Source organism: Cetorhinus maximus, chromosome 4 (genome assembly GCF_964194155.1).
Source record: "Cetorhinus maximus chromosome 4, sCetMax3.hap1.1, whole genome shotgun sequence".
In the NCBI taxonomy this organism is placed as follows: Eukaryota; Metazoa; Chordata; class Chondrichthyes; order Lamniformes; family Cetorhinidae; genus Cetorhinus; species Cetorhinus maximus.
In genome coordinates this window covers 33153829-33168941 of record NC_135882.1, presented here as the reverse complement: position 1 = coordinate 33168941, position 15113 = coordinate 33153829, and positions in this window count along the sequence as shown.

Genomic DNA, 15113 nt, shown 5'->3' with positions numbered 1-15113 from the left:
ACTGTTGACCCTGGCATCATCTTCCACCTCCCCTCCTTGACCTACCAGCCAGAACCTTTTTCCTTCGGGGGTGTCCATGTGCACATTCTCTTCCTTCCTGAAAATCCCACCCACACCCACATTCACCTCCCCGACCTCCTCCTTCCCACCCCCACGGTCCGTGACTGCCTCTGAGTCCCCACCAACCACCCTCACCGTCCCTTCTACCGCTACCATCAAACCCTCACCCTCCTACCCCACTGCCTCACTCTACCCTTGGTCATTCTCACCATTCCGTCGTAGCATGCCCACCCTCAGTTCACTCCCCAGGAGGGAATCATCATGGACTCATCAGAACCCTCCCTTGCATGTTCACCTGGATATCCTCCCTGTGCACCCCTTCCCCCCTTGTGGAACTCCTTCCCCCCTTGGAACCCCTTCATCCCCGGACATCTCCCCATCCTTGGTCCTCCCCCCACCACCCAGCCCCCGCACTAGACTCCATCCCCGCATAGTCCTTCCCCTTTCCTGACTCCTTCAGACACCCTTACTGCTTCTTCCACCCTTACTTCTTCCTCCAGCCTTACTCCCTGCCCTCTCTGCACTTTCCTCCCCGCAGACTCCCAGCCTTCTCCGCACTCCTTCCTCTCCCCGGACTCCCACTACTCTCCACACTCCTTCCTCCCCTAGTCTCCCTCCCCTCTCTGCACTTCTTCCTCCCCCAGCCCAGACTCCCTCCCCTCCTCGCACTCCTTCTCCTCTCCGAATTCCTTCCCTTTACACCTTCCACCACTCCCCCTACACCTACCTCCCCAGTTACCATCTTCTCCCCTGTTATCCCCTCCTCTCTGCACTCCCTCCCCTCTCCCTACCTCCCCTCCCAACACCTTCATTTCCCCCTCCCAACCTGACCCCATCCTGGCACCTTCATCCCCCCCTCCCAATCTCACCCCATACTGCCATCTTCATTTCCCCCCTCTCAAGCTCACTCTCCCAGTCAATCCTAGACCTTCATCTCCCACCCCACAGTCCATCTTCCTCTCCCAAACACAGCTGGACCTTCCTCTCCACCCCCTCGACCATCATCCGTTTGAGCAGACCCTCAAAGGTGACTTTCCAACTTCCATCCGTGAGCTACTTTGCAGCAGAACCATGTCCATGAGAATTCACTCAGCTTGTCATGGGCATTCCTCCAGTGTGCCGCTGCTCTCGGACTCCAACACCTTCTGCTCCTTGAATGTCCACGATGTGAGCAAGGCCCTGGCATAAGTCCCAACTTCTGCATGTCACACTTGTCGAGACATGTTCTGCACCAACGTGAAATCATGTCGACATGGGTGGACGATCCAGCGGAGGGGGCATGATTCCAGATGGGGACATGGCCTGCCATTGACGGGCAAAACGGACGATAGCAAACTGGTTTCACGACGTCGTGAAACCGATTTCTAGCCTTCTCGCCATATTGTCTGCTCATGCCGCCGAGCACGCCCAACACCAGCTGGCATGGAAAATTCCATCCTTGGGAGGAGATATAGTCTAAAGGATTAACGTCAGAAGTATACATGGTGCTGAGGTAATAATGATGTCAGATCACATGACTGAGAAATAAGAGAGACCTGGAAGGAGGAGAACCTCCAACCTCGTGTAGAGGTCCAAATGTGTGAGTATTTGCTGTAAGTAAAGAGTAATATTTTTGAGCAACTACAGACTCAAGCAGGCAGACTTTGGGAGAATAGAAACTCCCCATCTAGACCCCAACCACATACTGAAACAGTTGGCAGAATTTTTCGCTGAGCGGGCAGGCATGTGCCCGACCTGCTCGAGCGTAAAATAGTGCGTGATAACGTCGGGCAAGCGTCCCGACGTCATCGTGCACTTGCACAATATTTCAATCGAAGGGCACAGGAGTCGGAGTCATGCCCGCTATCAATTACGAGGCCAGTTAAGGCCATTAAAAAGGCAATTAAGCTAGATTTTACGTTGCTCGTGCAATTTCATGCTCGTCATACACCTACGGCCGGCAGGCATCTGACAATTTGCTAAACCTCATCCAAAGATGGGATAAAAAGGGTCCGCATCATTGCCAGTGCAAGTAGTGAGGAGTTTTGGAGATAGTTTGCTGCCGGTTGCTTATTGGTACTTGGCAGCTTCATCTCTGCTCGGGGCTTCATTGTTAGCATTTCCAGACTTCATTTCAGGACTTATTAGTGCCTACAAGGGCCCCAGAGGATTCAGTCCGTGTGGACTCTTTCAGGTATCAGACAGCCTTCCCTTACCCTGGTAATGGGGATTGTGGTCTCCACTGGTGGCACCTCCTCTGAGGAGGAAGAGAGGGGCAGAAGGGAGAGGAGGCCAGGTGTCCTGCAGTTTCCAGGGGAGTGACCTGTGGGAGGAGAGGGGCAGCATAAGGAGCGCAGGGCCAGCAGGAAGTCCAAGGCAGTAAGGGCTGCAGAAGACGCCACTACCTGTTGCCAGGGTTTACAGGTGACAATGCAGCTACCTCAATATGTCCAACATGCAAAGTCGAAGCAGTCTGCGCCTCTCAAGAGAAACAGTAACCTCCATTTGTCAAATGATTGGGCCTGAGATCAGCTCCGACTGTGTGGATGGACATTCCATGCCTGTGGCTCTAAAGGTCACAGCGGTCCTCGACTTCTATGCCTCTGGCTCTTTCCAGGGTTCAGTGGGGGATCTGTGTGGAGTCTCCCAATCAGCTGTCTACAGTTATGACAAGCTGGTGACAGAAGCTCTGTTCAGGCGGGTGCTGACCTTTATTCTTTACCATACGGACGAGGCCACCAAGGCTGAGCGATCCAGAGGCTTTGCAGCAATTGCTGGGTTCCCCCACATCCAGGGTGCCATTGACTGCGTACATGTAGTAATCAAGGCACCATTGGGTCAGCCGGGTGCCTTCATCAACAGGAAGGGATTCCGCTCCATAAACGTGCAGATAGTGTGTGACCACAGGATGCATATTCTGCAAGTGTGTGCAAGGTACCCTGGCAGCTCCCATGACGCTTACATCTGAGACACTCCCAGGTGCAGAGGGTCTTCAGTGCTCCAGCCTGACTGGATGGATGGCTGCTGGGTAACAAGGGTTACCTGTTGAAATGGTGGCATATGATGCCTCTCTGCCACCCAAGAACAGAGCAGAGCAGAGGTACAACAGGAATCATGCCCCCACAAAGGCGGTGGTAGAGAGGACCATAGACCTTCTCAAGATGCGCTTCTGATGCCTAGACCATTTAGGGGCAGCCCTACAATACCCCCAGAGCGGGTGTCACTGATAGTGGTTGAATGCGCCACTCTCCACAATCTGGCACTAGCAAGGAGGGACCCACTGGAGACAGTGGAGCTTGATACAGCTGCACAAACCATAGATGGTGAATCCAGTAGTGAGTCAGAAGAGGAGCACAGTGAGGAGAACGCTGAGGGTGTGGAGGCAGACCTCGGTAACCTCGAGGGAGGCAGGGACACCAGGGATGCCTTGATCCAATGGCCCTTCGGCTAGGCTGCCATAGATCTGCTTCTACCTCATGCCAGAGCTGCTGCCTCCATCCCAGATGTCTGAAATGACCCTTTCATTTGAACCCATCGTCCACTCAATGCCTGTGCAGTAAGGTATCGAGCCACTCAGGTCCAGCATCACATACTGGCATACCCTGCACCAGAAAAGAAATGGTGAAGCATACTCAGGCCATCAGAGCAAAAGCAAATTTAATGTTATTGTCACGTTGAATGCGTAATGACACTACCCTTACTGGTGTTGATGTCCTCACCAACAGACATTTAAATCAAACATAAATGAACAGATTTGAACTGTCCCTCTTGTGCTCATGGTGCCTTTAACTTACTTTTCCGAGTGCTATGTCTTGGTGCCCTCCCCCGCTCACCCCACCTCCCACCCCGCTCTGTTGCTGGCACCAGCATTGGAGACAGCCTGCTGACTCTGCTCGTCGGCTTTGACGACCTTGGCAGTCGTACTCTGGCCCCGCCTGGGAGGGAGCAGCCAGTTCCATGGCTGGCATATCCCCAGTTGCCACAGCCTCATCAGATTCCACGATCACTGTCAGAGGGGTGGAGGAGCTGCTGCTGTCATCCAGAGCTCCCTGAGAGGAGCCCGCAGAGACGACAAGCAGGTCGTGTGCCAACATGAGGTCGCTCTGGACCTCCCTGCTCACCATTGATGGACAAGCACCTAGCTGTCCTAGGGATACTGTGTACCTCATCCATCTCCCACACTGGCACTGACCACCTGAGGTCAGTGCATGTGTGAGGGCTTGCAGGTCCGAGCACAACCCCAGACACCCCTCAGTCTGTCCCTGGAGCTGCCTCTCCATGAGAGTCGCCACTCTCTCAATGGAGGGGGCATTGCAATCGACCATGAGGGTTAACGCAGTGCTCATGCTCCGCATGGACTCCTCCACAACAGAGACCATGGCACGCAGACCCTCATGGATCTCCACCAGATCGTCCCGCACGTCTCACTGGACATACAGCATCTGCCCAATGGACGACTCCAGAGGTTCACCATCTGCCTTCGACTCAGCATCATTCTGGTCCCCAGCAGTCTTCTGACCACCGGCGCCCTGGGCACTCTCTGCCTCCACCTGCACCTCAAGCAAGTGTGAAGTGCCCCCACCAATGGGCACCAACATTCTAGCCGCCGATCAAATGCCCACTGAGGTGTTGGTATCTGTGCTGGTGCCTGGTTCAGACAGCAGGTGTGACACAGGTGCAAATGAAGCCCGGCTGCCCTCTGGCATCAGGTGTGGCACTTTGGGGTCCAGAGAATGAGTGCATGCTGGGAGTCTAAGGGAGAACAAGGACATGTCATTAATTAAAGTCATCACACTGTCACTGTACCCTGGTGAGACAATGGAGATCTGCATCATGATGCCACCGTTTTTCAATGATCAATGGCAACTCCAGGTTTGAGGCTGCCATCAGTGAAGAGACTACACTACATAAGAACATAAGAAATAGGAACAGGAGTAGACCATTCAGCCTCTCGAGCCTGCTCCGCCATTCAATAAGATCATTGCTGATCTTCTTGTGGTTTGATTTCCACATTCCATCTAACCCCAATAACTTTTGATTCCCTTGCCTAACAAGAATCTATCTACCCCTGCCTTAAAAGTATTCAATGACGCTGCCTCCACCGCCTTCTGAGGCAGAGAGTTCCAAAGTCGCACAACCCTCTGAGAGAAAAAAATTTCTCCTCATCTCTGTCCTAAAATGGCAACCACTAATTTTAAAACAGTGCCACCTAGTTCTGGACTCACCCACAAGGGGAAACATCCTTTCGACGTCTACCTTGTCAAGGCCGTCCAGGATCTTATATACTTCAAACAAATCACTCCTCACTCTTCTAAACTCCAGTGGAAACAAGCCCAACCTTTCCTCATAACACAACCTACTCATGCCAGGTATCAATCTAGTAAACCTCCTTTGAACCGCCTCCAATGCATTTACATCCTTTCTTAAATAAGGAGACCAAAACTGCACACAGTATTCGAGGTGCGGTCTCACCAATGTCCTGTATAACTGAAACATAACATTCTTACTTTATGTTCAATCCCTCTTGTAATAAAGGATAGCATTCCATTTGCCTTCTTAATTACTTGCTGTACCTACATACTAACTTTGTGTGACTCATGTACTAGAACACCTCGATCCCTCTGCATCTCAGAATTATGCAGCTGTTCTCCATTTAAGTAACACTCTGCTTTTTTGGTCTTCCTGCCAAAGAGAACAACTTCACATTTTCCAACCTTAAACTCCATTTGCCAAACTTTTGCCCACTCACTCAACCTATCTATATCCATCTGTAACCTCCTCATGTCCTCTTCACAACATACTTTCCTATATCTTTGTGTTATCTTCAAATTTAGCTACCATGTCTTCACTCCCCTCTTCTAGGTCATTGATGTAAATCGTTGCACAGTCTGAAACTCTCACCTTTATGCACTGCACTCTTACCTTCATCTGGCACCCCCACCTCTCCAGCTGTGTGCCGGCTCTCTCGCTGTAGGGCGACCCACTTGAATCTGGTGAGCAGCAGCAGGTTGGGCGGGCCTCCGCCTGTACATGACCTCTTTGATTGGTTATGGTTTGTCTTCTCCTGAAAGAACAGAGGAGTATTGATTAGCCCACTCTCTAACTGCAGCCCCATTGCAGCCAGGCCAACCCCAGCTGAGGAAAACTTTGTAGGGCACATCCAAGTTGCGGTCCTCGAGCCGCAAGGCACTCAAGCACCCAAGGCTCATCCCCTTGGCCACCTCCGGTGTCACTGACAATTGGCACTCAGACTCTAGCACCCCTGAGGTCTATGGGAGGAAGGCCACACCCTAGCACTTCTGCACACTAATCCATGCCAACATGGTACTCAACCTTCCTGAACGCAAGAGATTATTGAATCTCTTCCAGCTCTGCACCATGTGTGCCGCACCATATCATGGCTGCTAACTTGCGCTGCAACCTCCTCTCATGCCTCCTCCTCCCATCTCTGCGGACAAGGGTGTCCCTCCTGGCAGCCACCTCCTCCATGGGGACTGAGAGGCACTCATCCAAAAAGCTAGGGACCGAATGCCCACCCGACCTCTCCTCCCGCCTGGCGTCTCCAGCCGCATTATCCTCCATCGCATTAGGTAACGAGAGACAGAAGAGATGTTCTTCTGTGGCAGCCTTCAAGGGGCTTCCTGCACTGTTTTAAAACCAGCTGCTGGGTTGCCATTGGACCCGGCGGCAGACATGCCCTCATCCCCACCTGGCCCTTCCCGAGCGGTGGGGAGCCAAATTTCATGCTGGGCAGGCCCTAATTGGCCCACCTGTGTAAAATCGCGGTCGGGGGCCGATCGCGAGCGGCTGCCCATTTCCCGGCCAATCCTGGGCCCATCGACCGCACCCACCCACCAAACTGAAAATTCTGACCCAGCAGTGCTAAGCCTGTGAGGGTGATGTGAAGCTATGAATGTTAGAACTGTCATTTAGTTTCTTGGCAGATGAGTGAAGAGAGTGTGGTGTATTGAGCCTTGTCTGAGGTTAATGTTGCAGCTGGTGGGATGTGGCATTTGAGGTTGCATTCACTGACCTTGACCGCTGATGTGGTCATTGAACTTTATGCGGTACTGCACCCAAATCCTCAGCATTGACTTCTGGTATTGACCACCAAGCTACCAGGTCCTACTTCTAAGGATTTGTTACAAGGGTTTCATGGTCTTCTTTGGATAAAGCATAACTCTATTCCTCAGCACCCCCTCGACCAAGGCCTCCAGAATTGTTAAGAAAATCTTAGAGGCCATGGTCTTCCATGTTGTGCCATTCTTCCATCTTTCCCAGGTCAGGGTCAGTTGTAGAATGACACCCAATACTTACTGCAGCCAGAATGTACCTCCCCTTTAAGAGGTACAGGCTGGCTTTCAGATGTGCAGGCTAGCTTTAACATTGGCAGGTTTCTCTCTAGACCCAAACCCACAGGTTTGACTGTTCAAAAGATCCCACTTGTCTCCATGATAGTCTGTACATAATGGTAGAAATATTAGCAGTATAGAAAGGTTTTTGAGCACAGTTCTGTGGTAGCTCATTAAAAATATGGCAGGGATGATCTGCTAAAGTAGCTGTAGTATGAATGTCAAGAAGAGGAGAAAAAATAAACAATCTTTTTGTCAGAAGTTAACTTCAAGATGTTGCATCAAATCCTTGCCCGTCATCAAAACAGATGACAAATCAATGATTTGCTTGTGCTAAATGCTCAAAGCCATCCTGTACATCCTGGCTCATTCTTAAAACTTAATGGCATGTTGTTGAACTAACAAAATATAAGACCGAGAAAGGAACAAGAAGGGAGAATATCAGTAAAAGGTTGATCACTTGGACATAAATAAGCCAAATTTTCTCCGATATTACAGTGGTGACAAACTGACCTAATTGAGACGAACCTAGAAAATTAGACAGCGAGGCTTCCCACCGTCCACCACCGCTTTTGGAATTTTTAGACATGCAATACATCCCTTCTAATTTGATGCATTTATGATCTGTTACCTGTGCCTCAGCAATGTTGAGCACAAGGAGGGGCATTGTCTTCCTAACATCAACTCTGCTATAACCAGGAATAAAGTTTTAAAAGGCCCCTTTGCCCACAGGTTACAAACACAGCAGCAGCCATTATGGCAATTACACTACCCCTCATCGCAATCCAACAACAGTGAAAAAATGGAGTTAGTTCAGTTGGCTAGATGGTTAGTGTGTGATGCAGAATAGCACCAACTGTGCAAGTTCAATCCCTGCACTGGCTGAGGTAGTTCTTTAAGCCTGACTCATTGCCTTGCTCTGTAGTGATATCATAGTATAAGCCATGATAGGCAACCCTCAGTCAACAAGGATGTTACATGAAGAGAGAGAGAAAGTCTGTTTCAGGTGAAGGCCCTAATGACTAAAAGTCACTTAACAGCACACAGAATTGTTACAGTGCAGGAGGCCATTTGGCCCATTGCATCTACACAGCTCTCCAAATGAACAATACCCTTCGTGTAATTCTCCCCGTAACCCTGCACATTCTTCCTTTTCAGATAACGGTCTATTTCCCTTTTGAATGCTTCGATTGAAGATTGAACCTGCCTCCACCACACTCTCAGGCAGTGCATTCCAGACCTTAATCACTCACTGTATGAGAGTTTTTTTCTCATGTCACTTTTGCTTCTTTTGCCAATTATTTTAAATCTGTGCCCTCTTGATCCTTTCACAAGTGGGAACAGTTTCTCCCAATCCACTCTGTCCAGACTCCTCATGATTTTGAATACCTCTATCAAATCTCCTCTCAGTCTTCTTTTTCCAAGGAAAACAGTCCCAACTTTTCCAATCTACCTTCATAACTGAAATTCCTCATCCCTGGAACTATTCTCATGAATCTTCTCCGCATTCTCTCCAATGCCTTCACATCCTTCCTATTGTTCAGCACCCAGAACTGGACACAATACACCAGCTTAAGCCGAACTAGGGACTTATACAAATTCAACATAACCTCCTTTCTCTTGTACTTTATGCCCCTATTAATAAAATCCAGGATACTGTATGCTTTATTAACTGTGCTCTCAATCTGTCCTGCCATCTTCAATGACTTATGCACTTATGAACTCCTTTCCTAACAGCACTGTGGGTGTACCTAAAGCACATGGCCTACAGCGGTTCAAGAAGGCAGCTCACCACCACCTTCTCAAGGGCAATTACGAATGGGCAATAAATGCTGGCCCAGCCAGTGATGCTCACACCCCGTGAAAGAATTTTTAAAAAATTACACCCAGGTCCCTCTGCTCCTGCACCCTGTTTATACTTGTACCCATTATTTTATATTGTCTCTCCATGTTCCTCCTGCCAAAATGAATCACCTCACATTTCTCTGCATTGAATTTCATCTGCCACCTTTCTGCCAAATCCATTAACTTGTCTATGTCTTTTGAAGTTTTACACTATCCATTTCACAGTTCACAATGCTTCCAAGCTTTGTTTCATCTGCAAATTTTGAAATTGTGCCCTGTACACCAAAGTCTGTATCATTGTTATATATCAGGAAAAGCAGGGGTCCCAACACTGACCTCTGAGCGATTCCACTACAAACCTTCTTCCAACCTAAAAAACATTAATTAAACACCACTCTCTGTTTCTTGTCATTCAACCTATTTTATATCCATGTTGCTACCGTCCCTTCATGAGCTATAACTTTGCTCACAAGCCTGTTGTGAGGCATTGTATCAAATGCCCTTTGCAAGTCCATGCACACCACAGCAACGCCATTGCCCTCATCAACCCTCTCTGCTACCTCTTTAGAAAGCTCAAGCGAATTAGTTAACCATGATTTTCCCTTAGGAAATCCATGCTGGATTTCCTTAAATAACCTATATTTGTCCATGTGACTATTAATTTTGTCCCAAATTATTGTTTCTAGAAGTTTCCCCACCACTGAAGTTAAACTGATTGGCCTGTAGTTCCTGGACTTTACATCCTTTTTTGAACAATTCTTCAGTCCTCTGGCACCTCCCCTGAGTCCAAGGAAGATTGAGAAATTATGGCCAGTGCCTCCGGAATTTCCACTCTCACTTCCCTCAGTATCCTTGGATGCATCTCATTTGGTCCTGGTGCCTTATCAACTTATCATGTACAAACAGCCTATCCAATACCTCCTCCTTATCAATTTTTGAACCCTTCTAGTGTCTGAATTACCTCCTCTTTCACTATGGTCCAGATGGATCTTCTTCCTTGATAAAGACAGATGCAAAGCATTCATTTAATATCTCAGCTATGTCCCCTGTCTCCATGCATAAATTCCCTTTTCAGTCCCTAATTTGCCCGACTCCTCCCTGCACCATTCATGTATTATTTAAATACCTATAGGAGACTTTGGGATTCCCTTTTATGTCCGCTGCCAGTCTCTTTTCATACTCCCTCTTTTCTTTTTTTATTTGCTTTTTTACCTCCTCTCTGAACCTGGTTCTCAACTGTATTTGCTATGTGACATCTGTCATTTGCACGCATTTTCTTCTTTATCTTAATTTCTATCTCTTTTGTCATCCAGGGATCTCAGGATTTGTTTGCCCTACCTTTCTCTTTCAAGGGAATATACCTTAACTGTGCCTGAACTATCTCTTCTTTGAAGGTAGCCCATTGTACAGCTACCAATTTTCCTGGCAACCTTTGACTCCAACTTCTTTGGCCCAGGTCCGTCCCTACCCCTTTGAAGTTGTCTTTCCCCTAGTTAATTATTCTTACTCTGGATTGTTCTTTTCCCTTTTCCATAACCAGCCTAAACCTTCTGAAGAATGACCACTGCCCCCTAAGTGTTCTCTTACTAACATTAGATCCACTTGGCCCACCTATTCCCAAGAACCAAATCTAGCAGTGCCTCCTTTCTCATTGGACTGGAAACATGCTGCTGTAGAAAATTTTCTTGAACACACTCTGGGAACTCTTTCCCTTCTCTGTCTTTTACACCACCACTATCCCAATCTATACATGGGTGATTAAAGTCCCCCATTATAACTACTCTATAATTTTGCACCTCTCTGTCATTTCCTTGCAAATTTGTTCCTTTACATCCTTCCCACTAGTTGGCCTATAAACTACATTGAGCAATGTAAATGCACTTTTTTTGTTCCTTAGCTCTAGCCAAATAGATTCTGTCCTTGACCCTGCTGGGATATTCTCCCACTCCAGCACTGCAATGTTCTCCTCAATCAATACTATCACCCGTCCCCCTTTTCATCCTTTCCTGAACACCTTGTATCAGGAATATTTAACACCCAACCCTGCCCTTCTTTGAGCCAGGTCTCTGTTATAGATACTTGATCAAAAATGGTAGCTACTTAATTTTTGATGTAGATTGAGCATTCGAGACTAGGCCTGAAGTCATTAAGCTTTTCCATTCAATTTACCCCTGAAAAAATGGATGAAATTAGGTTGAATTGCTCCTGCCTTGGTCCCCTCAGTTGTAAGAATAAACAATTTTCCTTTCTGTATCTTGGATTTCACTATAAAAATATCCAAAGTCTAATTTGTACAGTCAACCTCTAGAATGAAAGCCAATAATTCCTGTCAAAATTCAGATTTCTTCCATATCAAACACTGGCATCAAAACATGTTTCTGATATTGTATAATTTATTAATATCAAGAGATTACATAATGTTCAATACACTTGTCAGTAATTGTTCAAATGGATTTATTTTTCGCTAAAACTGATCTACCACCAAGCAGAACATCTTTAGTTCCTGAACTAATGTCCACTTCAATTTCCCTCCCTCATCCACTCGGGTAATGCGTCAGAAGCTTTTTTCACAATGTAAGCCACTGGAATTGACTCTTTTTCTTAGATAGTAGCTCTGTAAGGCAATGCCTGGGAAAGTGGAAGACAGAATAGTCAAGGTGATACATAAATAAATGGAGATCCTAACTTGGTGGGTAAAGAACAAGTAAACATATCCTGGAGCAGCTGAACAAACATGGGAAAAGGCAGATAGCAGCATCAGCTCTGGTTAGTTACTGATTTTGAAATATATGTCCAGACACTTTTTCTAACTTGTAAATAGTTTAATTGTTCTGCCTATAATCATTTAAGAATATGTGGGTGGAAAATAGAAGGTAATTAATCACATCTCCAATGCAGTTTTTCTCATTTTGGTGTCTTAATTTACTGCTGGTAGTAAATTAACGCATTTTGTGGCATATTACAATCTAATCATGCAAATTAACCAGTTTAACAACTGGAAATTTTTGTTAATGAATTAGGATTTAATTTCAACTCATAGTGAAACAATTAATTGCATTATAAACTCCACTAGGATATGAACAATTGTTGCAGGGAGTACGTGTTTCATATTTCAATGGAAGTATTTATTAATGCAGGCTCCTCTGTAATACCTTTATTCCTGTTTAATCTAAGCTGCAATGTTCAGATGCTCCATTGGCATTATAGTGACTTAGCCAAATATTGTTTCACAATTAGGGCTTTAATGAACCTATCAAATTGAGCACTGTGCATGTCAATCCTTCATAGAGCTCAGGCTTCAGCATCCCATAATGTACAGCAGCATTATGGACTCCACAGATGTTTGCTTGGTCACTTGTGGGGGTCTTGTGGTGCAGTGGGTAGTGACTCTGCATCTGAACCAGAAGCTCTGGGTTCCAGTTTCACCCCAGGACTTGATGGCCAAAGAAAGCATTCATAATGTGGTCAAAAGGTTGAGCATCAACCTGAAAATCTTTCCAACACACACCAATGGCAGATGGTAAGAGCGGAATAGATTCCTGGTCTTTGTGATGGAAAGAACATTGGAGCCTCTACCATCACTATCTAGACTACAACATGTGTGCAAAAAGTGAACGTTGTCACAGCAACTTTGACTCCCTGAGTGAACTGCTAGACACCACACCATTTGGTCATTTCTGTGAGCAGAATGCTTGCATTTTGTGGTTATTTTCCTGTAATATTGGTGATTGACCTGATGTGTTAACTCTGTTCCTCTCTCCACAAATGCTTTCTGACCTTTTGAATATTTGCAGCATGGTGATATGGGCCCAGGTGTTTAGGCAGCAAATATAGAACTGTTCCCATTCCTCCTAAGTGATGCTTAGAGGAAAATCACGTGGAGTGCAGTTTCCCAATATGTGCTACACACAAGGAACGCACATTCATAAAATGTATTCCAAGCTGGTCCATCACTAGCCACTAGATGGTGCTATCCAGCCTTATACATGAAATTATATTACTCTTCCTTTCCAGTGAGCTGAGTGTATAATTAAAACTCAAAATAAATTCTAAATTATACATGAGGTTCATTCTATTTTAGCATACAGAAGAAAACTGCATTCTTCCCAGCTGAATCCGCCTTTTTTTAGGAAAAGTGATGAAGATGTTGTCAGTCTTTGAGACATATGTGCGCTGAAGACTGCCTGATGTAGCTAATGCCTCCTGAGGTGGCTTGGAAGGACCTGGTAATATAAAAGATTTATGCTACATTAAGAATACTGACTTGAGAAGAGCTGGCCCTGATGCAGATGTTTTGTGCAATTCACTGTACAGCAGATGGCACAGCTCTATGGCAGTTTTGTGAAACAGAGATGGTAAAGCCAGGTCTCTCTCTTGGAACAAGTCCCTTTACTGTTGCCAAGGTAGTCATGGATCTGGTCAAAAATCCTCTGCTGTCAATATTCTTTTTCCTTATCTTTATTTTGAACTGGGTTCAGGCACACCCTACAACTCAAAGGAACACCCATTGTGTAATGTCTATAACCAAGTGTACTCAGTGTGAAGTGTGGCATCAAATTAGATGCAGCTAATTATAATGAAAGGAAGTATCATCAGGGAAATCATAAGAAATATCATGTGTATCATATTTGTAACTACTATTGTGTGAAAATGGAGCAGAAGAAGAAATCCTGACACTCAGCTCACATCTGAAGGTTTTTGGTATTTTGTATCTCTATAAATGTAAGAAGATGAAATTCAATAGAGGATGGTGCAGAAGATAAAATTCCAGGACCTTTATCCATGCATTGTGCTACCAGAAATTCATCCATTGCATAATTCACTCAATCATTAGCACTCACCAGCTCAGGCAGAGAATCACAGAATGCTGCAGCATAGGAGGAGGCCATTCAGCCCATTGTGTTGTTACAACCGGTCCCCGAGCAAGGCCCCCCAATTTATTAACTTCGCGAACGGGACCCCAGTTTTGTTATGCTCCTGCGTGAGAAGGAGTGAGCTGGATCCCCTTCTTTATTCAACCCCCTCGGTTGGTCGCAACAAGGTTAATGTCAAAGGGATCCCTTCCCCCTGTGGTTACCTTTTCCCAGTCCAAATATATATTTTTTTAAAGGAGCCAATTTAACAAGGCTTTCTTGAGTCAAAGAAAGAGTAAGTTTATTAGTTACTAAAAACCCAAGAAAAATAATAAAAATGCAACACACATACACATAGATCAGAAACGAGAAGTTAAGAGTCCAAATAAAAAATTTAAAAGGTTTACGAATCAGTCTTTGGCTTGTCTGTGAGGCGTAGATGGCGATACGTTGCGGCCATTAAGTTCGGTGATTCTAGTAGAGATGACTTTGGATAGCTTCGCAGTCAGTTTGGAGACACTTGGTTCTGCAGGATAGCCGAAAAAGTTGTTCTATTTCCTTTTTGATTGTGGCTTCTGCTACCTTGTCTCCAGAGACAGAGAGTTCGCCTGCAATTTCAGGGGTGACTAGTTGGTCTTCTTCTTGCTGTCACACACAGCACACTAGCACACACCTTTTAACCTATTTTTCCCTGTGTTCTCCTATATGGGAAAAAAAGTCTTCCACCCAGAGTCTGTTTTCTTTGATCTCTCACTATTTTACACATTCTGAGATATGACTCAACAGGAGATGGATTTTAGATGATTGCTAAGATGTGGTAATCAGGCTTTTATCTCTGCAACCACAGAAGATTAAAATTCAGACTTTTGCATCGTTCCTATTTCCCTTTCAAATGTCTCTGCTTGAAGAAGGCCATGACACCTTTTCAGGTGCAACATTCCATATTCTCTCAGGACAGGTCTGTATAATCCACATAGGAACTTTTCCAGAAAATGGTCACTTTACATTATCAGCTTTCTATTGC